The 24,793-nt window shown below is 43.4% G+C and overlaps 1 protein-coding gene across 4 annotated transcripts in view; it reads left to right on the top strand.

The window, feature by feature from the left end:
• The window catches only part of Runx1 (RUNX family transcription factor 1), a 225,902-nt gene that overhangs the window by 106,213 nt on the left and 94,896 nt on the right, over positions 1-24,793 (top strand). The window lies entirely within an intron of this gene.

Here is a 24,793-nt window from a genome sequence, read left to right as displayed (position 1 = left end):
ACATAGGCGTGTGTACAGAGGCCCCAATGTGCAGGACCTCTGGCACCTAGGACTATCAGCAGATTTTAGGCAGAGATATAAGTTCAGGTTTGAATATGAAAGACTTGGCTCAGCATGAACATGGAAGATGGAAGTTGGGGGTCAAGGCCATATGCAAGGGAACCTACTAAATAAGCTCCAGAGACCCTGGCAGTGTAGAGAGGGTCAACGGCATGAACCAGTGGATGGGAAGGAGGTTGCAATGGTGGGAAAGAGAGGCTTGCGGTTTCTCTCATGAGTGATGGGTGACAGAGTTGCCACTCATGAAACTGAGGAAGAAGGGCGAGCAGTAGGTTTGGGGGTCACCACAAGTTTAATTTTGCACTTGAGTGAATTCCCATGGGACATCTTGGTTTTACAAAGTTGATAAGTAGGTTGTGGGTTTTGGGGTTTGCGTGTGCGGATGTTTTTAGAAACAACTAAAATTAGAGTTTTGTTTGAGATCAAGCTCTGACTCTTTAGAAATGTGCCACTGGTTTTCATGACGTCATGATTAAAAATGTACTTAACTGTCATCAAGTAAGCAGGGCCTGGCTCATTGCTATTCAATTTCCTCACAAGGCCGATTTGAGCTGGAAAGAAAACCACAAAGCTAACGGACAGTGACAGCCCCCCTCTTAAGGAACATAACTTAAATATAGATATTTCATCTTTGCTGTTGCACAAGATGAAAGGGAATGAGCAGCCCCCGTGTGTTTGAGTCTTGTCTTTATTTCTGGTCACATTGAACTACATTGCCACCTGTCTTAACGGCCGTGCTGAGCTGTCCCTTAAGAGGATTCATCAACCCCACTGTATCAGGCTAAAGAGAGGAAGTTGACCTTTAGGGTCTGCCACATACACAGGACATTGATAATGACCATTGGCCATTTGGGGCCTACATTGCTCCATATCACTGCCCTGTCAAACACTAGCTATGTTCCAATAAAAAATTTCTACCTCTATAAATTAATTAAGATCTTCATCTTAATTAATGCTGCCACAGATCTTCTAAAGGGCTTGCTTGGTCATATGGGACTCTGCATATTTTTTAAAATCTATTTATGTCAACAGAGTGAATAGGAACATTTGTATTTGTACACCCACGTTCATAACACCACTAATGACAAGAGCCACAAGGTGGGAGTAACACTAGCAACCATCGGCAGGTGAATGGACAGGCAGAATGTAGCCCACTCCTCCAATGGGATGTCAGTCAGCCTTGAAAAGGAGGGAAATTCTGCCACACCTACCACGTGGAGGAAGCCTGCGGACATTAAGCTTAGTGAAATAAGCCAGCCACAGAAAGACGAATGCACTGATTCCACTGCCGTGAGTTTTCTAAACAGTCACCTGATGGAGACAGAAGGTGATGGTGACCCCCAGGGCTGGTGGGATGGGGAGCTGTTGTTTAGTGGCTACAAAGTTTCAACCCGGGGACATGAAAAGGTTCTGGAGATGATGGCAATGTTTGTGCAAGGCTGAACTTAATCCCACAGAACTGTCCACTTAAAGCTGGTTGAAATGGCAAATGTTATGTTGAGCACATTTTACCGCCATCAATGTAGAAAGAGGGGGGAAATGATATTTAAATAACTCCTGGTATTCCTAAAAAAGGGCCTTCTAAGTGCCCTTGTGACTTGCCCATGGGGACGTGAGTGTGATCTCTCTGTTCCATCGCCATCTCAGAGGAACAGCGCTGGCCTCATGTTCAACTCTAGGTTTCAGGTGAGAAGTGGAAAAGGTCCTGAGAATCTCAGGTGTGTTAAGACCGTCTCCAGAGAGTCACCCCAAAAGACGTTCTCAGGTGTGTTCCCTGAATGTAGTGCCTCCCGCTGAACTGTGAGGAGCAGAGGTGGGTGTTGCTCATAGGGTTTATACTGACTGTTCAATTTGGTCGAAATTGGCAGACTTCTGGGTGAGCTTCTGGCTAGACACTCCACTGTAGTTCATACCAGCTACCTCAATTGTTCTCGTACTTGCTTTTTCTCATTTCCAGAAACAGGACAATCCTCCTCCTGTTATGACTTGGCCATAATTACTATCAGTTGAAAGAAAATGCAGGGTCAAAGGCTTTGGTTGTGGAATAGGAAAACACTAAAAAATAAAAAAATTAAAAATCCCTCTATGTGGGTGGGAGTGATCCTTAAAATGTATTTAGTTGCTTGGAAGAAAGTACCTGAGAATCTCCAAAGCTGATCAAAGAAGGAAGGAGGCCAGCTGTCTAAAGACCAAGAGATCCTTTCTTGGACAAAGATCACTGTGCTACTTTGCTATGTTCACACATCAAACATGGACCTTGAGCTCCTTCTGATTTCTCCACTGAGAGCATGCTTATATCCACTTCTCCAGCATGCCTCCAAAATGGAACACTAATACAGAATGTGCATGTGCCCCTCACAATTTGATCCATCTAAAATAGTCTTTTCTAATGTTCTTTTGTTTCTTTGGGGCAAAAACCTGAATCTAATAATGCTCAGTGATCAAGCATCAGTTACCAAAGTACCTGCCACTTCCTGGATCTAATTTTGTCTCTGTTCTATAAGAAGACCACTCAATCAAAGAAGAAAGTATTTTTATCTCCATGCTAATTTGGTAAATCTCTCCCACACACACCCCACCACCCCCAGAAGAGTGCGAGCCAGATGTGTGGTGGAGAGAAAGCCGCCGCTAAGGAGGGACAGAGGCTTACCCGGCTCACTGCAGCAAGGATGGCCAGTGTGCCTGTGACATCCTCCAGCCAGAGCTTCCATGCAAACTTGGCAAATAGTGCAGAAGGTCAAGAAGCCCAAAGAACCGAATGGGCCCCTTTTCCAATAACAGGGTTCACATATAAAATGAAGTCTTCACTGAATTTAGTTAAATTGGTTCCTATTGGTCACTGGGTCGGAGGTCTCTTCTCCCAGAAGTCCTGTGTCTCCATTCTTAGCCCTTCTCAAAGACTGTGCTTGCAAATCCATGCTAAGGATGAAGTTTCAGTGCCAGGGAAGCAGGTTAGAAGACTAGTTAAGAGGCGCATTCAGGAACCAAACTTTTCAGATTCAAATCCCACCTCTGCTTGGAGGGTGGTTAAGTTATTTGACTGCTATTTGCCTCAGTTTCCTCATCGGCAAAATATGCATACAATAATATCTACTTCATAGCATCGATGTGAAAGGAATCAATGAGTTAGTTTAAAATGAATTGATATATAATGATAGTGTCTGGCATATACTAAGCATTATGATCTATCTCAAAGTAAAACTATATTGTAATTTCCTGTTTATATCTCACGTCTTATTTCATATAATTTACAAAGTTTGTGAAAGATTTATAGTACAGTCTTCATGATCATAAAGCTATCCTGTCCCAAGAAATAAAAGTCAAGGACATCAATGAGAGCACAATATATAAGATAAGCAAATCTTCAAAATAAACTCATAAACATATTCCCCCCATGTACCACTTGCAACTGCAGATGGCTACTTCACTAAGTGCCAGTGCTAATCTGGCAATGCGGCTGATCACCTGATTCTTTTAACTCCCAGGCCAGAGGACAGTTGTCATGAACATCTGTTGAGAAGCCTCCCCTAGAGCTTTTCAAGGTGAGAAGTGTCGTCTCAGGCATCTCCCATCTCATGAGCACCACCAAGGGAAGAGCTCAGACTACTGCATAGTGATTTTTCAGATCAACCTGACCTTAACATAGATAGCATCATTACTTGGGTAAAAGCCAAGGACTTTATAACCATCTTTTATTCTTTTGTTTATGCATCTGGGGTCCAGTTGAGCCATCTTACAAATTGATTCCAAGTTCCCGTGATGATAATTGGCTTGCCTTTTGTACCGCCAAGCTTCACATGCACTTTAGCGCTTGTATGAGGGCTAAACGTTGCAGGCTCTCTCTCATTTTCTCTATTTGTCTGCTCACTTTCCCATCTCTCTTCTTTGAGATATTTCTGCCAAGAGCAAGACCAACATCAAGGGATGCTGTTGTTTCATTAAATCTCTCACCCCAGCAGGAGTGGACCTAATTTGATTTACTACCACTCTGTCCAGCATCTCTCTTACTGGCTAATAATCGGCTAATAATCGAATACTCGTGCATTCAGAATGAGGATCCGGAATGCTAATGTACAATTTAGTTCTCTAAGTTCAACTTAGAGCCGCCTGATGATCCATAATGTTGGTATTTTTCAATCTCCCCATCACCCAGGCTCAACACCTGGACATTGTCATCTGAACCCCTATGTCCGGTTCCAAAGTTCTAAGTGTTCTCCAACCTGTCTTCTCCATTCACCTTCTGTTTCCTTGGCTACCACAGCCCCCCACCAAGATGTCTACCATATCTCCTCACTGGTTGAGGGGCTTCCAACCTCTGCCCACTCATTCCTGAGGCTTTCTAAGAAGTATAACTGCTTAGGTTTTTCTGTCACTCAAACTCCTTGTATGATGCTCACCTGCCCTTGGGAAATAAGTCTCTAAACCCCTGGGTTATAGACTTAGTTGTAGGACTTCTATTATACCAGAAACAGCATGGATTCACTGTACCAATGCTGCTGAACCTAAATCTTGACTCTGCCATTTACGGGTTGAGTGGCCTTGGATATTACTGGCTCTCTATAAATCTTCTATTTATTTATGAAAATAGAACATGCATGGTATCTATTGAGTGTTGTGAGCAATCAATAAATAACACATATAAAGAACTAATTCGGGTCCTGGCAGCTCACTAAATGCTGCCCTGCCCCAGGGTCGGCCTCCCTGTCTACCCTGTGTCCTGCCTGAGCCTCTTCCCCATGCTGCTGTGTGATGCAGCCACCTCCCCTGTGTGCCACTCTGGGACATTCCCTGTGTTTTCCTACTTCCTTGACTTTCCTCTTGTCATGTTGCTAACCTCAAATTCCTTGGCCCAGTAGAGGATCTCAAAACTCACGCTCCTTCCAGACTCAGCCCTCTCCACATCTCCTCAAAGCTTCCCCAGATGGAGCCCATTCCCCCCTTTCCTGAGCTCCCAGGGAGCTCCCGTAGCTCCAGTGGTTGTCTCCATGACCCCCTTCATGGCATTCTAGCCTGGACTATTGGTATTTGAGGATCCATCTTTTAGACTATGCATTTGGTAAGGGTTGGGGGCCATACCTGCATCAAATTTCACTTCCCCAAATTGCCTAGGACAGGACTTTTCACATGGGAAAGGCTTTGCCACATGAACTGAGCACAGAATTCATATGTTGTTTTCTTCGAGAACTGTATGTGGTATATTAATTATAAGGCAACAGAGATCAGCTTTCCCCCACCCCACACCGAAACACAAACCCCCAGCAACTGAAACACAGCTCTGCATTTACCAGGAGATCGTGTGTCTGACATGCAATGCCGATGGGCCGCTTGAGTTTCATCTCACTTGTTGTGTCAGAAAATCAATCAGTGACTTCAGCAAAATCTTAAAGCTCTCTTCCGTCTCTAGAGCCGTGGTAAATAATTCATGTCTCTCCCCACTCCCCCAACAACAAAAACAACTCTTCTATTCTTAACCTAAATTACTTCCAGAATATGCATTATTGAATCTGCCTTGGAGCTCCTGTTACCATACTTTTAAACAGAAAACAACCTATATTTCGGGGTAAAAGCTTTTGCACTTCTAAAGATAAGAAATGTGAAGGCCTTGTTGATATTACACACCTCAGACCCCCAGGATACTTCTACTCAGACTTTTACGTTAACTTTTGTTCTCTGTCTCAGAAAAAAGACAGACAAGCAAAAACACTGACCTAGAAAAAAAGGAATTTGCGAGTGTTAATATTTGGAGATAATTCTGAAGTGAGTCACCCAAACATTATTGATCTCTTGCACTTATTTCTGTAGTCTGACAACACCTTCCACATTGCCAAGAAGCAACAAACACAGTAATAAACCTGATCCATAGAGTCATATGAATATCAATGAGAACATTTTTATTTGCATATAACACTTCTTCACATGATTTTAAAATTCCTTTCTCTCTCATGAGGCTCACCACATAAAACATCTATGTAACCAAAGCAGATACCAGAAATGTGAATCTTTATGCCCACACGGGTTAGGCTAAGCAAGGAAGAAAGAAGCGTCCCACAGTTAAGTGAGGATTGTCAAGCACCATCCTTAGCAGGAACTGATCAGAGATGAGCTGGGCTTTCCCTGTGAGATGTTCCCTGAACTTTTTGTCTTAAAGGATACTCTCCCTTCCCTTCACATAGTCATTAATCCTTCCAGGAAAGTCTCTCTCAGAACTTAAGATGCTCTCGAAATATTAAAAAGTACAATAGCACAATATGGAAATGTAGTGAGGTTTTTAAGCACTTTTCCTACATCTTCTGGTACTTCGCAATAGAAAATAGTTCAGGTCTCACTAACTGAGAACCTGCTGGGGTAAACTTGTCCCACGGAGTATCTCGTTTAATCACCATAACAGTGTTATGAGTTAAGAATTATCATCCCCATTCTGTCATTCAAGAAGCAGAATGAATGACCAGCCTAGTGCAAGCAACCCAGCTGGGAAGCAAGACCTCAGCTCTGTGTATATTGGACTCAAACGGGCTGGTTCTGCCATCGTCTGGCCCTCAGCTCAGATCTCTTTGTGGATGCTGAAGATAAATGGCAGGTTTCCTGAGATCCAAATCAATGAACACATAGATAGAAAGAAGCAAGACATAGGCAAGTCAAAATCCTTGCTTTTCCAAGGTTGCCCAATGGGGCTTCACAGCACAGGACAATGGCTTCTACTGCTGAACTCACTCGCCTGTCTCAGGCAGGGCTGTGCCAGTGCTGGGCCCTGCAGACAGGCCACCTTGGTGTGCTTCCTGCAGGGCCAGCCCAAGAAGAAGGCTGGAGGAGGAGGCTGCATTCCTGAGCTGCCACTCCCCCTTCTAGGTTCACCTCCCAACCCAGAGAGGGGAAAAGAGCAGAGCCATGTTCCTGCAGTCCCTTCCCCTCCCTGTGTCTAGAAGCATCAGGAATGAGGAAGAAATGCTACACCCCCAATGTCCACGGATTCATTAGGTGTTTAAATACACATGGACTTCCTCATCGCAGAAGTTCGTCACATGAGTCCCTATACAAGCCGAGATGTCAGAAGTGCCTGTGCCCAACATCCCACTGCCTCATGACATGACCTAGGGCAAGCCACTTAACCAATCTGTGTCTTAATGTGCCCATTAATAACGTCTGTGTTGTTGACAAGAATCCTCCCTATGCACAAGACCTGCATCACAGGGCAGCCATGAATGGATCTTGCAAAGTCAGCTATGCAAAAAGTCGGCCTGCCTGCCAGGAGATGATCAGCATCAGGGACAGAGTGCCATTGCTTTATTCCAAGAGCCCCTAGTAAGCCACCTTTGGATGGAGTTCCCCCGTTTCCCTCTGCACAGCCTGGGCGACTTTCCCTCCAGAGTGTGAGACTCACTGAGTACCAGCAGGTGATTTCACGTCTCCCACGTGCTCAAGTCTGAGCAGCTTCACACACTCAGGCCTATATTTTAGTCCATTGACAGCCCCAGGAAGGACATATGGTTTAGATTTTTAGACAACACTCCATGTAAAAAGCCTTTCCTTTTATAGAGGCATATTTTTAGAATCTCCTAAGCTAAACTCAGGCTGAATTTAATCCAGGCAGCCTCTAGTCCAATCGAGAGCCTAAACTCAACTTTGTGTCAGGGTAATATTGTTAACTGATATGTCAGAAAATCAATTAATTACTTTTAAGAAGCAGTTGAGAGTACCCCTACAATGCTGCCATGTGAATTATTAAACAATACAATGTAAAGGGTCCCCCTGCCTGCCCCAGACTGGACCCCGTGACACAGGGCAGTGCAAAATGTCCATCAGGACTCTGCCCTGAATCCCAATTCAAAATGGTAGAAGGCTGAAAGAGAAAACAGCAAAGCGAGGTGACGAGACTTAAAAAGCATGGAGCCTGGCAGAAGCAGGAGTCTGTGGGTGCTGCTACACGCTGTCCCCAAAGGGGTGGAGGAGGCTCCTGTCCTGGTTTTCCAACCATAGTTCCTCTCTCTGCAGAAAATGGGCTCCTGGCTGCATTTTGTGGATAGACACCCTGCACCAGAGCCCTGGGGTGTCTGTTTCCCATGCTCATCTTAAAGAAAAGTCCCTGCCAGGGACTGCGCCCTCCTTCTCAGCTCTAGGCCTGGTCCTGGGCTAGACAGACCAAGTGAAGCACCGAGTGGGAAGCCAGGAGCTCCCCCCACCCCACCCCCACCCTGTCCACTGCTTTGCATTGACTTGGACCCTTTAGCTCAGGTCCACTCACTACTTATCTCTCCATGTCCCACATACCTGGAAACAATTCTAACGCTGACCTGGAGTTTCAGATACGCATCAGACATGGGATTTCCAAATGCAAAGAGATCCCTTTCCACTTTTCTTGTATCCCAAAGTGGTCTGCCCTTGTAAAAAGCGGGGAGCAGGCTGGGGCAATAAAACCAAGAGTATACAGATGAGTCTTCCCGCGGGGTGTCTCTGGTTTTGATTTGGCCAGAGATGTTTACCATCTGAAAGAGAAAAGCCATACATTTGCATAAACCAAAGCATCTGCAGCAGTGTGTTAGGAAGAGGCTCCAGTGCTGCTGGCCAGTTGTGGTTGTTGCTGTGACCGAAACTCAGATGTGGTCACAGGGGGTTCTGACCACATCAACCTCCAAGCCCTCCAGACACCAAGAGAACTGCGAAACAGAGAAGAAGGAGAAAGGAGGTGGCCTGGGGCTCCCGTGTCACCCAGTGACAGAGGAGCAAGGAGCCGAGGCAGAGGGAGATGGTTTTCCCAGCCACTCAACACCTGGAAGTGGTTTTTCCCTCAGTCTGAGATCTGGGCCGCCTCAGGGTGCCAGGGGGCTGCAGGAGGTGGCAGCTAGAGGGCATCGCCAGCGATTCATTCATTCATTTCTAAAAGAGCATTTATTGACTATTGACTCATTTCCGAGTACTTTTCTTGGTACCAGGTGCTCTCCAGCAGTGAGCAGGACAAACTCTCCCTCACTCCATCCTTCCCACCTGTCCCTTGGAGGATGGAGTTAGACAACAAATCAGTAAATTAAGTAAGATGAAAGCCATGGTGACCCCAGGGGTGCAGGGATAAGAAGTGGGGCTGCTTTGGAAGCAGCCATGAGAAACCTGGGGGTGGGAGGCAGTCCAGGTAGAAGGAAAGAAGTGAAAAGTTCCCGAGGCAGGAGGAGCTTGGTATGTCTGGAGGACAGAACAGGTGCCACGGTAGAGCCAGCTGAGGAGGACAGGGACTCCCAGGCCAGGGTCCTAGCTGGGCCAGTACACCGAGGGCCTGGAACCCCAAATACCCTGGAAAGCACTTGGAGAGTCTGGATGAAGGAAACCACGTTCCAATTTCTCTCCCTGACTGGTTGGCTGTGGTGGGGTAAGGGAAGGAGTGGGGAGAATGACCAGGAGGATGCGGTGGCACAGGGAGGAGATGCCAACCACCAGGGGTGGGGATGCTGGCTGGAGGGACGGCTCCTATTCCCCCAGACAGACTCCAACACTGAGCAGACCACAGGCCATTCCCCTGTGAAGGCACATAACCTTGACAGTCTGACACACAACCTTGGCAGATCTCCCTTCTCTATGCCTCCAGGACATCAGATTCCCCCCTCCCAAGGCTGCTGGGTGTGAGGCATCTAGAACCAGGATCCTCCCAAAATAGACACTGGAGGTTGCTCCTGTTGATGTCACCTTGCATCGTTCCCTTAAGTATATGTTGATGTGACGGCCACGAGGTTTATCCAACGAGCGTTTATTGAGACTGACTGTCCCTCTCCTGGGTCCTATACCACAACTTCATGAGACGAAATCAAGAAGCAACTCTTTCCCCTAATCTGATACCTCCTTTTGTCCCCAGTAAACGCCAATGAAGGCTTTCTGGGCCCTCTTCCCAGGTCTTGTTTTGAAAAATGATGCATTATTTAAATCAAGTCCCAGCATGAGCCCTGGGAGCTCCACACCATGCTCACTCTAGATGGGGTGAGGACCAGGACAGCCACTCAGAGGGCAGCGTCTGGACACTGTCCAGTCCATAGAGGGCTCTGTGGGCACACTCAGAACAATCGCAGGGTTTCAGTGGGGCAGGGTGAGATTGATTTTCTCGCACTCCTATACTTTGTCCAGGGTTAGCGAGGGAGAGGACAAAGTAAGGAGCGGCTTTTGCCTCTGCAGTTTGCTTTTATTATGCAGTTCTTGACTTCAGAAGGACAGTTCATTTGTTCTTAGTTCCCAGAAACCTAAATGAATTCTCTGCCAGAAAAAAAAAAAAAAGTTCTGAAAATTATCTCCATCACTGAAGATTCCATCTGGAAATTACCAAAATGAGAAAAATAGGGCCTGGGAGAGTCTTGAGCACTCCAGCCAGTGGGGGGAAGGTGGGGAAGTGATGGCCCTTGCCTGGCTTGCCAGACTCCAGGGAGCCACACGGTGTGACTCAGACCCACAGATGCAGACTTGGGTCTCTCTGGGAGACTGAGGAGTCCGAGCCGTGGGGCAGGGAAAGATCAGCTGTGCACGTGCTGTTAGAGCTGGCTTGGGGAAGCTGATCCCAGAGCAGTTTGTGCAAGTCTTGATTTGTGTAAAACTGAATCCACTGGCTTGTCTCAGGGGCCACCCTGGCCTGTGGATATTCACGAAACACTGTGGGCAACTGGTTTACAACCTGACAGGTAATGGTGAAAAACTTTAAAAAGGGAGAAGCAGGAAGAGGGGGAGAAGGAGAGGAAAAGAGAGAGAAAGAGAAAGTTATAAACCTATCTGTGCTCCAAATGGATTCTGTTTTCCTCATTAAGATGTAAGCAATATAAACAAGTGTTGATTCTTTGTGCAAAGACTGATGCTCAGTTTCAGAGTCCACTCAGTCAAATAAGATCAAGAGTCCTATGAAGCCCTGGCCATGGAGTCAGCCCGGTGCAGTGCACACTGAGAGTCCCAGGGTCAGACCCTGAACCCAGCTCCAGGGGGCAAGGGAGCCTTTAGTATAATCCAAGACAAGTTGGACCTCAGCATGTTTTCACTGCCCCAGGATTGAGGTTTAATTGATGCAAAAAACAAAAGGCATGAAACATCTTTATAATGTAACTTATTACATTGTACCCTAAAGATAAATAATAAGATGATACATCTTGGGCTGGGATTGTGACTCAGAGGTAGAGCACTTGCCTAGCATGCGGGAGGCATTAGGTTTAATCCTCGGCACCACATAAAAATAAAATAAAGGTATTGTGTCCACCTACAACTAAAAATTAAATATTAAAAAAAGATTATACATCTTATCCCTTAGCACGTGCACACACACACACACACACACACACCAGCCCCAAGATCTATTCTAGCAGAAAGATCAATGGTTCTGTTCCTCTTTCTTTAGAATTATAAGATAAGCCTTTTACATATCCTGAATCATTGGTCCCATTCAATGCATAAGCAAAAGAAGTTCAAAGGCTGACTTTGACAAAGGACATTTGGAGAAGGATGATAAAATGTGTCTGATAAACACACACACACACACACACACACAAGAATTTAGCAATAAAGACTTACAAATTGGGAAAGCAGGACTTGGGCAGGGGTGTGTGAAACTGTGTTATCTACAGCTTCAGCACTAAGAGATAATGGCAGGGCAGAAAACTTTATCTGCCCTTCACAAGAATAGATTGCACCGCCCCCGATCCCCTGTCTGCAAAGTCCAGGAAACACCTTGCAGAGGAATTGATGCAATATTTGCCATCTTGGCCCTCAGTGACAGTTAGAACTGTGTTTCAACATAAAATTGAGCAACGACCTTGCTGTATCATTCATGTCTATATTTTATACCACTTTTCCTCTGGAGAGCCAAAGAGGATATTTGGGGTGATTTTGTTGTTGTTGTTGTTGTTCTCCCCTTATTTTCAGTTTAGATCATGAAAGAAGGAAAAGAAATATTATTCCCTCTTCCTTTCCAATGCTATTTAAAATAAATGTTCAATTGACATTTGGGGTAGGAGATTAATAATATTTATTCTTCATATTTTATTTTCATTGAATCTTGAGAATTTCAAAGAATTTTTCATCCGTCTCTCTTCTTAGAGATGTAGTACTTATTTCTTATGATTTCTTTTTGGGATTGGGATTGAGTATATGTGACAGCAACCAAGAAATCACTTTGAGAGGGAAGAAATCAACTTAGCATTTCAGGAGTTGTAAAATTCCTATAATTTTTTTTTCACATGATCCTTCTTTTTTAAAAAAAGAAAAAAAAAAAACAGTGAAATGGCTTTTAGGGGAGAGGCAAGCTGTAGAGAGAGACAAGAATTTATACTCCAGGTAGTTGGATACAGTGGTACATACCTGTACTCCCTATGGCTCAGGAGGCTGAGGCAGGAGGATCATGAGTTCAAAGCCAGCCTCAGCAATGGTGACGCTCTAAGCAACTCACTGAGACCCTGCTCTAAATAAACTAGAAAATAGGGCTGGGGATGGGGCTCACTAGTTAAGTGTCCCTGAGTTCAATCCCCAGTACCAACAATGAGAAAACAATAATTTACACTCCAGGGACCCCAGATTAGTTACTGTTTGGAAATGAGATTGGAAAAGCCAAATCATCTCTCAGAGCCTCCTTCTCCCTCTACAAAATGAATAGTTGCGTGGAGTGTTCGCTGGGACTCTTTATTACCTCTTGAACAAAATGATTTGATGCTCTTCTGTAGAAGGGTGGCCTTCAAAACAGCTCTGCTCTGATTTATTTCATAATAGTGCTTTACCTTGGATGACCATTGAATCGGGCTCTGCTCCTAAACGTGTTTCAGCAGCTATGATTTAATTTGGTCTTCTTAAGAATTCCACGGTTTTAGACTGGCAAAGGAGGAAACTGAGGCCCAGGAAGGTCAGGAGGCCTCTGGAGCCACAGAGAGTTAGCCCACCAAGCCATGTGACTCGGGACAAAATGAGTACTAAGAAAAAAAGGACATGGTAGGCAAGAGTCTTTCAAACTTTTTTGAAAAATAAGCAACAATCAGAAGTAAATTGCTATCATTCAAATTGCCATCAGTCAACAGGCAGCCTGAGGAAGCCGTACTTCTCCTTACCATGTGTGAAACTATCTTCCAGTTATTTGGTGGTTCTGTTTCTTCTTCTCCTTCTCTTTTGTTATTAGTGTTAATTAATCGCCAACAAATACATCACAAGCTGTGCTTTAGAAGTGACTCTCCAGAAACGTCACATGGCAGCCTCCTTCTGTTTTTTTCTAAATTGACCCAAGTGATGGACTGTGGAGACCTTGACCTGCAGGGATTGTGTGCTGTGTTGGTTTTCTCACCCTGTCCAGGGCCTCTTGAGGCTGCACACTCGGAAGCTCTGTCCTTAGAGTCAAGCTTTGCACCAAAGAGGCACATGACCCTCCTGGCTGACTTTGAGTACACCATCAAGTCCTAATAAATAATGAATACTAATGACAGCGTTGAGACACCTACCTGCATTGTCCTCCCACTAAAGTCAGAGGGAGAATCAGGGCTGTTCCCTAAAACTGGCATATGGCTCTCTAAATAAAGAGCTTTAATGCATTTTATATTTAAACCATAAGGCCATGGGCTCAAACCCAAATTGAGTTGGGCTCTGCTCCTTAAGTACCATTCTGGAAAAGTCATTGAAATATTTATCCCTCTATCTGAGTTCTGTGTTCCTTCTTTCTTTGCACCATACCTGCAAGAGCTGGCCTGTTGGCAAAGCCCCTTCACCCCCAGAGGGGCTGCCTCCAGAAGCAAAAGTCATCCTCTAAAGTCCTTGTTATAAAACTTCTTGAAAGAGTTATATGAAAAACATTTTTTTAAATGTACACAATTCGAAGATCATCTGCTTTTTTTTATATGAAAAACATTTTTTAAAATGTACACAATTCGAAGATAATCTGCTCTTTGTATCGGGGTCAAAGGATTACTTTCAGGTTCTCTCCAACTTGGTCTTGAGGACGTTAATAGGTCCTCACTTAATGAATTTAGCAGGAGGACTAAAAGGGATAATGGAAGGGAAGGCCTTGCCACATTGCCTGGAGCTCAGAGTAGCTCAGAAAATGTGAGTGACCTTTATTATTTGTCACTAAAATGTGCTCAGTCATCAAAACACTATCAGCCCATAGTCTTCCAATTTTGAGATTCCATAGCTTTCTATTTTCATAAACTAGGGACCCCTGATGAATTCCCAAATGTCAAATGATCCAGTTGCTTCATGAACCCCGAAATCTATCAAATTCCAGCATAACCAAGATCCAGTGCATCCATGACCTGCTGTTCTGCTACCCAGGCTCTTCCTGAGATGTAAATTATGTCCTCCACCTGTTAAGCCCATCCTGTGTACACTTACATAAGATTTCTTAAAAAAAAAAAAAAATGAAAAGAACCATAGTTACTTTTGAAGATTCAAGAATTTATCTCAGAGGGGGATTTAGCTTTTTTCAGGGAGACCAAATCCCCTTCCCTTTTGTTCATTGCAAATAAACAGACCTCCAACAGAGACAAGCTCTGCCTTCACTGGTTGCTACTGAGGAGTTATTTAAGGGATATGGACTTTGGACTTCAACATTCCAAAATCTTAAAGATCAATAAAGAGAGGATTTTTTACTATAGGAGTTTTTATTTTTAGGTTCTTGGGGTTGTGGGGGGGACGACTTAATAAGCTGCAGACTTGAGGTGACCCTGCATTTTCTAGACATCTCTCCACACTGCTTTCTTTATTATTTTTTTATTTTTAAAGATTCAGATATTTCAAGCTAAATAAAACCAAGGAAATTTTCCATGTTTTCCATATTCATTCTCTATAACCTGGGAAGTGGTGTGTTTCTTGTGTTATTATAACTTTCTTGTTTATATTTGAATTTCCTACTTCTATGCATAAAAATTCAAGAGCACTTTTAAATATAAAGATGATCAGCATAAAAATAAAAGTCTGAATAAAGAGGCTTTTATTTTGCTACTTACCTTAAGGCAGGATCATGTTTTCACTACAGGAATGTCTTTTGGGGAGAATATGATGAATCTATAGGTTTATCCTGATTAGGAGGGGAAAAAAAAAACCCCATAAAAGTAAAAACAAAACCCACCTGTGGCGTTGTTCCTTCTTCTTCCTGGAAACAAAGGGGTTAACTGAAGTCTTAATCCACTTCCACTGTAATTGGGCAGTGTAGGAGGGAAATCATTTCAGTAACGAAATGAAAATTGCTAGCCTATATATGCCTGAGGCAAAAAGAAAAGAAATGAATTCTCTGGTGAGCTGGGGTAGTGAGGGGAAGAGAATGTCCATCCTGCCTTTCACTTCGTGTCACTGTTCCGTTTGTCTGTGTTAAATAATGATGCCCGGGGCAGAGAGTGAATTAGGAGAAGGGGTCTGCGCAGGCCTCAGAGAGTGAGCCCACCACCCACTTTGTAGGTACCCACTGCCCGTCCTGTCATCCTGCTAGGCTGGGAGCTGGCCCTTCTGACTGCGTGGCTCCAATGGCCTGGGTGTGGTATTTGCAGAGCAACTGCAGACCTTTTCCTCTCTCCTTAGAAGTCCTCTCCATCATGTGGTGGCTTCGGTATCAAAGAGAGTTCTTGGCTTAAAGAGAGTGATTCCTCTTTGAGAAACCATACAATTTCTCCTATGGAAAGACTTGACCTAGAATATGTTTCTCTCAAACAGGGCATGCTCCTCCCTAAACTGAAAACTTGACAATTACAGAACTGTTTAACATGAACGCTTTAAAAATATTCTTAAAAATTCCCATTTATAGAAATATCTACTTCAGATCCTTCTTAGAATCTTATGAGTACGATATTAACCCATAATACATTTGAAATTCCCCTCAAAATGGGAATCTTCGTGTGCATTTGAATTGTTTAGGTAATTACTGAAGCAGGAAAAAATGGGAGAGTGGTATAACCACAAAGTATGAGCACACTCCTTGGTCAGTGGTTCTCGTAGAAATGAGCGAGAATTCATTTTGGGGCTCATTTGTGGTCATGTGTGGTCAAACATCTGTCCCTCTGCTATTGCTATTTTTAAAAACCTACCTACTCTGCAAAAACATATAATAACATTCCTCAAATATTATTTTGTACTCCATTATGTTTAAAATTTGTGGGTGATGTCTGTGTAAAACTTTCATTATGCATGGAAGTATAAGTTGAAAAATAGGTATCAGAAGATATCTATTTTCAGAAATCTTTCTTTAATTTGAAAAACAATTCTTTTCACTCTTCCTCTTTTTCAGGAAAAGGTAGACCCTAGAGAATTAACACCAGTTACTCATTCAAAAAGGTAGCAAAATTTCCTTAACATTTTCCTTAACATTTCCTTAACATAGGCGATAGATTTAAATGGCAGAATATTCTTAAGGAAATCTTATTTTGAAAAGTTTAAATCTGACTTAACCATTGTCTACTTGAGAAATAGACAATACTGTTTTGTCAAAAGTGTCCAAAAATGTTAACTGTTCCATTTCATTGTATGGGGCATTATTCATAAAATGGGATTATTTCTTGAACATCAATCATATAATACTATTAGTATAATCTGAAAATATGTAACCATTCTCATGTCTATTGTTGACAATTTTTATGAAATTTTCAAAAGGTAACTATATAGAGACTAGAATTATTAGTTCTGCTGCTGCTAGGTTTTTTTCAGTTTTTTAAATTTTTAAATTTTATACAGCAACATGACATTTTAAAGCTTTTATGGATCATGATAATTCCATGATCCTACAAGAAAACAACTTTAGCTCAAAGTTGACTTTCCAAATTGGAAAATAGCAGGATTAATATGACAGTATTTGCTTTCTTGCCTGAGTGCTTGTGGAATATTCTAAGGCAGACATTTATAATATATTATTTAACTGAGCAATATAGATATCTCACAGTTTAGCTACACTTCTTACTCCTGATTCTTGAGTAGAATTCTTGTATGCAAAATAGGCAATTTAGCTCCAAAGACTTATCTTAATTTTTTAAATTCCTTTTCTAAGGAATTCTGCTGTATGTGTGGGGCAGTCTTATATGAAATCACATATAGAAAAATATTTATCTCAATATAAAGTGCCAATCTGAAGTACTAATAGTACTACTAATAATGAATAATTTCAAAACTGTTTATTTTAAAGAAAGTAGACTGTGTTGTACCTCCCTATTATTTTAAAGCTATTATTCTGTAATATAATAGTGAAACTTTACTAATTGGGCTAACAGAGAAAGAAGAATTAGTGAAAAAGCTGATTTTTAAATTTCTAATGGTTGTAATAATAAATTATTACAGGTAACATATACCTGTATGTTTTGTTCTATACTTAATCCATATGTAAGCTACAGAACACCGCAATAATGCAGTTTTACTATTCTCCAGAAGATATAAAAGCTAAGTTATTTGTTTGCTACTTATTTGTGTTTGAAATCACATTTCCTTGGGCCTGCTTGAAAAGAATGGAAAATGTTATATGAAAGGAGAGAAACGCTGGAAAATGATAGTCATTAAAATGTATTATATTGAGTTGGTTCTGTGTTTATCCCAATCCTCCTCTCTATGGCTAATAGTTCAAGAGCCATTTAAAATTACTCAGTTATTTTTAAACATAAATGTTACTTAAGGGGAAAAAAAACCCATACCTTCCTATTTCATAAATACCCAAATGAAAGAGAAAAGGTAAATTACAAAATAAACTATTCAATTTTGGGAGGAGAATTTTTTTGTGTGTGTGAGATGGTCATAGGAAAAATAAGATGACCCTGTTTATTTATTCATACATTCATTCATTGGTTTCTTAGGAAACCTAGAAATAAATATTGGTTTTGTTTCAAATTCCTTGTGGTTAAAATGGCTTTAAATCTACTAACTAAAATGCCTAAAATAAAGCAGGCTGTAGTAGCATTAGTTGTTTTATAGGCCCTGCTTTCATCATCCAGCAGCATGCCTTACTGGCCTCAGAGTGCTCAGGTAGAGAATCAGAGTCATGGTCAAGTCCCTAAACTTACCTCCCTGTTCCTCAAGTCCAGGTGATTTTTGAGAGGCCCCCTAACACATGGGTATTTCCCCATAATGCTTAGAGGAGGGTAGCATTCAAAGAGGAGACAGTTTCAGGCAGAAACTGAGTTCTCAGTATAGGCTTCAAACCCACCCTCCATGGCTAATGGTGCCGGAGAGAATGAGGAGAAGGGTCCACACTGTTTCTAGGGACCATGCATCAGCCCTTGACTTCACAGTCCACTGGAAGGACTAAAGGATGGCAACAAGTATGCAGCTCAAAAGACACAGCGGGCCCCTGGGGGCTCCCAGCAGCCAGCCCCTCCGGGAGATGAGGCCTGGGGTTTCTATGACAGACCTTGGCTTTATCTTCTGAGGACAGGAGGATGTGATTCACAGCTCAGTACAAGTTGCCTCATTGCACTGAACTATTGCTGAAGTTTAACTGATGGATTGCTAACACATTGGCGTGTTGAGTGGCTCTTGGAAAAATCTACATGCCATATTTTCAAAGGAAATCTGTTTGTAGGGATTCCTATTTGAGAATGAGTTTCTTTAGCTGCTTAGCAATTTTTAAATTGTGACCTATGAAAACAGAACCTTTATTTCTAGGCTGTATTGCTGATATTTAAGAAACCATTGGATGGATTTCATAGAATACTAGTGTTGTAGGAAAAGAAAGGGACAAGAGACGCTTTTGATAATTTTTTTGAGAGTTCAAAGAAACCAGGGTAGTAGTTTACAGGCTGAGTCATCCATCCATGGTTACCAAGTGCCAAGGGGAAAGAAGAGCTGTGGCTCACCAGGGGCTGTGGAGTGCACTGGGGTGTTGAGACTGGTTAGTAGCCTGGGCAATCCAGTCGCTGCCATGTATATGTGTGTGTGTGTGTGGTGTGTGTGAGTGTGTGTGTGTGAGTGTGTGTGTGTGTATGTGTGTGTGTGTTTTTGCCTTTGAGTCAACCAAGTGATGCTATAGTAAAAATTCTGAACTTCATTTCAGGATAGCTCGGAGGGAAAATATGAGCCAAGGAAGGTGCACGTTTTAATGGTCTTCACTGGTAGCAGGTTAGAAACAGGGGTCTAGCAGAATAGTAGCAGAATTTTTCTTCAGGCGGAATTGTGCATTGAGTATCCCTGCAGAGTTGCACTGACCAATATGATAGCCTCTAACTGCAAGTGACTGCTGAGCCCTGCACTCTGGCTAATCCAATTGAGATGCACTGTAAATATGAAGAACACACAGGGTTTGGAAGATGTAATAAAAAAAAGATGTAAAATATTTCACCAATAATTTTTACCTTGATGATATGTTCCAGTGACACTGTTTTGAATAGACTAGGCTGAATAAAACATAATTAAAATGAATTTCATCCATTTCTTCTTACTTAAAAAAGGTAAGAAAGTGTGGCTTCTGGGAAATTTTAAGTTAGATACATATATTATATTTCTATCAGATGGTGCTGTTCTAGGATAAGAAACAATGCCCACCTGGTTTAAAGACAAAATATTAGAATATGAACCACCTTGCAAGGTGGTTTAGAGTGCTGGTTACAACTTAGGCACTCTCGTGGCAAACTGTAAATGGAGTTTGGGTTCAAAATGTCCAGTTACTGAATCTTTGTTTCCTCCTTTGTGTCTGCAGACCTCCTTGCTGGAGGGTGAAGTGGGGTAATGTGTGGAGAGCGTTCAGGGGAAGGCCTGACAGAAAAACACTAAGAGACAACTTCCATTGTCATAGTTGGCTTAGGTCACGCTGCTATAACAGAACACCGTAGACTGGGTGACCTAAATAACAAGCCTTCACTTCTGACACTTCTGGAGGCTGGGAAGTCAGAGATCAGGGTGCCAGCACCATTGGGCCCTGAAGACAGTGCCTTCTTCCTGGCTTGCTGATGACTATCTTCTTGCTCTGTCCTCGCATGTCCTGGAGACATTGAGAGAGGGATCTCTCTCCTAATAAGGGCGCTGGTCCCACCACAAGGACCCAACTTCCCCACCTCATGTTAACCTCCGTGCTTCTCTCAGGTGCCTTTCTTGATGTCATCACATTGGGAATTAGGGCTTTAACGTGAATCTTGAGGGGGATACAAATATTGCCCATTTACAATTAGCTTAAAAAGTCCAATCCAAGATGACTTCACTGTCAATCTACGTTGCTATCTATGAAAATCTTTTAAAACTTCCTGCCTAAAAGTCTGTGCTAGGCATGACTTTTGCTGGAGACCAAGCTGCGTGCTGAGGACTTGCCAAGCTGGGAGTGTCTTGGACCAGCCGTCATAGATGTAGAGCTGGGAGCTTTGGGGGACTGCAGGAATCTCAGCCCCCTCCTCAGACCTGCTAAGTCAGAATTCATAGTGACTGAGACCCCCAGGGCTTCTGATATGGGGGGCTTCAATTTATGCATTGGTGCCAGCAAATCTAAAGATAAGTCAGACACAGCCTCATGGATGAGGCATTGAAAATCCAGTGGTCATATTTGTGTATAGGTGAGAGTGGATCAGAAGAGAATAAGACAACTGTATAAATGGACTTTGGAGGGCCCAGATGAAAGGTTCCCCTGCTCCTAATCAAGTGTGAGATGGACAAAGGAATACACACATGGACATGATCAAAATATCGACTTTTTCACTTATAGACATTTTAGAGCTTTAGGCATGAGACTTCCTACCATTGAGCCTCAGAAATATGCAGACTCACTCACTGATACACAGGTAGTGTCACCCAAAACAACAGGAAGGAGGAAGAGTATGCTCAGTGTGTTAGTTTTCTACTGTTATGCAATTAGCAAGTTATAAAATTTAGAGGTTCAAACAATACCTGTTTTTGAACTCACAGCTCTGTAGGTTAGAAGGACTATGGTCTCCGCTGGGTTTTGTGCTCAGGATCTCACGAGGCCAAAGATCAAGGGATCAGCCAAGTGCAGCTCTTATCTCAAGGCTTTAGGGGAAAACCCATATGCAAGTGGGGATTGGCATGTGCAGTTCCTCAGAGCTATTGGACGGTGCCCGTGTTTCCTTGCTGGCTAGCTGCCAGGGGCTCACCCTCAGCATCGAAGGACTGTTTTCCTATATTGACTGCCCCTTCCGGGAATAGACGTCACCTCTGACCCAATCAGAAATGCTCTCCATTATCAACAGTCTCCCTGGATGAGGCTAGGCTTCCTGGGCTGATCTCCCTGTAGGTTGACTCAAAACCTATGCTTACATAGGAAATAGCCCTCTTTTCCAAGGACCATAGCCAGAGCATAATAGCTCATCATCATACTCACAGGGATTAGGGTAGGAATCTCAGAGGTTCCATTTGGTAGGATTCTTCTTCAACTTTTTTTTTCTGTTTTCAAAGTTACTAACCAAGCAATTCAATCTTTTATGGTAGAGGATGAATAAGAGTGTGGAAAGGGGCCCAGAGTTTTACACTAAATAATGTTGTTCTGAAAAAAAAAAAAAAAAAAAAAACTCTGTCATTGCCTCTGACCAAGCCCACACCCCAATATACTGCAAGGCCTAAAACCCAAAGTATAGTTCAAGAGTGATTCAGAAGATGCAGAAGCCCCGGTGAAGCTTGTGGCTGGTCTCTGAGAGGGAGGCAGAGCTGAGAGCCCTGACATCCTCTTCCAGGACAAGGAGGGGAGGGGGCCTTCCCCCTGCAGGATGCTCTGAGCTGCACTGGATTTGGGTGGCAAGGCTGGCAGAGCCGGGGTGTGGCAGTCCCATGTGAGATGAGTGGGAACCCTTTGAAAGAGATCTTCATAAGAAATCAGGCAAGAGGTCAGAAAATCGGAACCAAAATGATGGCAATAGGGGGACAAATTAATCAAGCAAAGAAAACTAGTTGGCAACAGATTGGATGAAGTCAAAGATAAATCCATGGATTCCAGTCTGGAAATGGGGTGAAGCCAGTGCAATGGGGGAACCACAGGAAGACCTGGTTGAGGTGGGGGCTGATGACCTTGCTCTTTGTTCAGTACAACTCTCCCACCCGCACCGCTGATCCTGTTCTTTCCCGCCTTCTGCACTCAGCTGGGTTTCTTCTCTTCCACCAGCCCCCCCCCCTCCCTGCACCCCACTGGCTCTCCCCACGGCTGTCTCTGTGCTCCCCAGTTGGCTGCTCTGCTCCTCTGCCTCTCTCTGGCCCAGCTGTGGTCACGCTGCCGACACACAGACCCAACAGGATCTTTTCAGTCCTCTTCTTCAGAACCTTTCTCTGGTCTTTGGGACATGGCTTTCCTCTGCAGACTCCCGTCTCTTTAGCTTCTAGGGCCCATTCTCTCCTCTTCCCTTCCCAGCTCCGTCTCCTTGGTCCATCCCTCTTCCTGTGCTCATCTTTGGAAGGACCCCAGAGCCCCTTCATGCTCTCTTCTCCCTGGACATGTTCTTTGTGGAATGTAAAGTTGTCCCGGAAATTCTGAGGATGATCCGCTCGATATTTCCACATGAGACCGCTCCATGGGTTGCTGACTGCTTTTGCCACCAGCAGCACCTCTAGTTCCGCTAAAGATGAATCCTGATGTGGACCTCCAAGCCCACCCTCATTTGTCCTTCTCTGCTGCGGCTAGTGGCCAGGACGTGGGTGAACTCTGCCTCTTTCACCTTGATTCTCATTTCTGCCTGCTCCAGTTCATGTAGCCACCTTTGACAGGCTTATTTTCTGAAAGGCGTACTCATTAATTTGCTGTGTGCATGGCGTCTCTAGAATCATGGCCCTCATGCTGAAGTTCACATTTCCTCAGGCTGGGTAAGCTGCCCATTATCTATGTGTTCAGATCCTCTGTGAGCCGCCACCCTCTGCCCTCCCTAGCCTGATCTCAAGCATTGGCTCCAACTGCACTGGAGCTGACGGGCTTGAGATGCTCCTTCTGCCCTGGAGAGCCTTCTTCCATCCTACCGTCCCCTCCCCAAACTCTTCCTCCATCCCTCTACACCACCTACAAATCTACCCAACCTGCAAAGGTCAAATCAGGCACCACCTCTACTAAAAGAAAAAAAAAAAAAAGTCTCTGCTGAGCCTGTCAGGTGGTACTGGGCCCTCTTCTTCCTGTGTCTCTTCCCACCGGCTCCCTGTGCCCTGCACATGAGTCTGTTAGCAGCTATGACACCTCTTTGCTGCCATCTCTTTACACTTTGTCACCAGTGAGCCTAGCACCCTGCCTGGCACATAAGAACCACTGGAGAAATGCTCAAGGAGGAAAATCAAATGCTTCATATTCTGGAAAAGGCTCAAAGTTGCCTGCTGGGATGAATGGAGGTCAGAAAAGACTAGAAAGCCATTTTATATTTATTATGCATTTTAAATCATCTCAGTCAAATGACCCTTGACCTGCTCCCCAAGCCCTCTAGATGACCCGAAATTATGTCAGGATGTGACTCCTAAATATTTGATATTTGCATGGTAAAAATTTCAGAAATACTTTCTGATAAAGACCATGCATAACACTCCATAGGATAAAAATGAAAGATGAGATCAGAGTTAATTTTTCCCAACTCTGCAAGGGATACCCATAAAAATACACAGTTGTGGTCAAAAGAAACATAGCTCATCATTCATGCGAACCCATAAGTGCATGAGTGTGTGATGGGAGTGTGTGTGTGTGTGTGTGTGTGTGTGTGTGTAGAGGTCAAGAATGAAGTGACCTTGGGCAACTTTCCTGAATTCTCAAGGGGAGGTTCCTGATCTGTAAAATGAGAGGGAAATGGTTTTGCAGGGATTCAACTGGGCGAGGCATGTGATCACTTTCAGTGGTAATGGCAAGAGGATGAGCCTGCCAGATTCCACCTCCACTGTCACGGACCCACAAACCTCTCCTCTCCTGCAATTCAGGTTTAAGTTAGCGCTTTTCACATCTCTGTGGGCAAATCCTTTCAAATCCCCACATATTCTACCTCACCTGCACCCCGTGCCTGCTGAGTTCTCAAGGCGAAAAAGTGTTTAAGAGGTAACATGCATACCTTTCAAAAGCCTCTCGCTTTTGCCTTTAAGGTTAAAGAACAAAAATCTTGGCTTTTCTGTCCAAATAGCAGGTGTGTGTATGAACCTTGTTTTCCACTCTCCTGCAGCTTCTCAGCCTTAGACATGGAGAGGCTTCTCGGGGTCTCTCGAGAGAACTTCCAGGGTGCCTGGTTCTGCTGGGTCTCCAGCATAAATCCTGCTGTCTGAAATCCCCCATGTACCTCTGTGCTGTTAAAACTGAGTTTACCTGCTTTGGGGTACACTGGTTATTTCTTACCTTGTCATTCATAATTAGTGCAAATGATTCTGTCCCTGCCCTGTTCTTTAAGAAAATCTTTATGGAGTCATTTTATGTACTTGTAAACCATGATCTTTTTAAAATTTTTGTGTTAAGGAAGCTCTTTTGAGACTATACATATTTAAGTCTTTTAATCTTTCATTATAGGGCAGTCCTTCAGAAGCTCTAATTATTTTATTTGCTCTTTTTACTTTGGCAAAAATATACAACTAAGGAGCTGCACATCTTGTTCTCCTCCCTATTTAAACAGCGTCTGGAAATCTGAAATAATTACCTCCTTATTTTTAATGTTTTTAAAAGTCATATTATACTAATATTGTAGAGTGGGGCTCAAAGCTTTAGGTCTGCAGTATTTGAAATGCTCTAATCCTAAGGCTTTAAAAAGTAGCATTTTCTTAATATGTGTTGGGTGCTGATTATTATCAATACCCAAGGCTGATAGGGTAATTTTAAATTACAATATTACCTGTAAGTATTCAAGGGAAAGAGAATAGCTTTATATGACTTAGTTTCAGGTACTTCCCTAGAGCCGTCTATGCAGCAGCATGT

This window comes from Marmota marmota, unplaced genomic scaffold (assembly GCF_001458135.2).
Source record: "Marmota marmota marmota unplaced genomic scaffold, marMar, whole genome shotgun sequence".
NCBI lineage: Eukaryota > Metazoa > Chordata > Mammalia > Rodentia > Sciuridae > Marmota > Marmota marmota.
The sequence above is the reverse complement of the archived record's forward strand: the minus strand, read 5'-3'. Positions and strand labels throughout refer to the sequence as shown.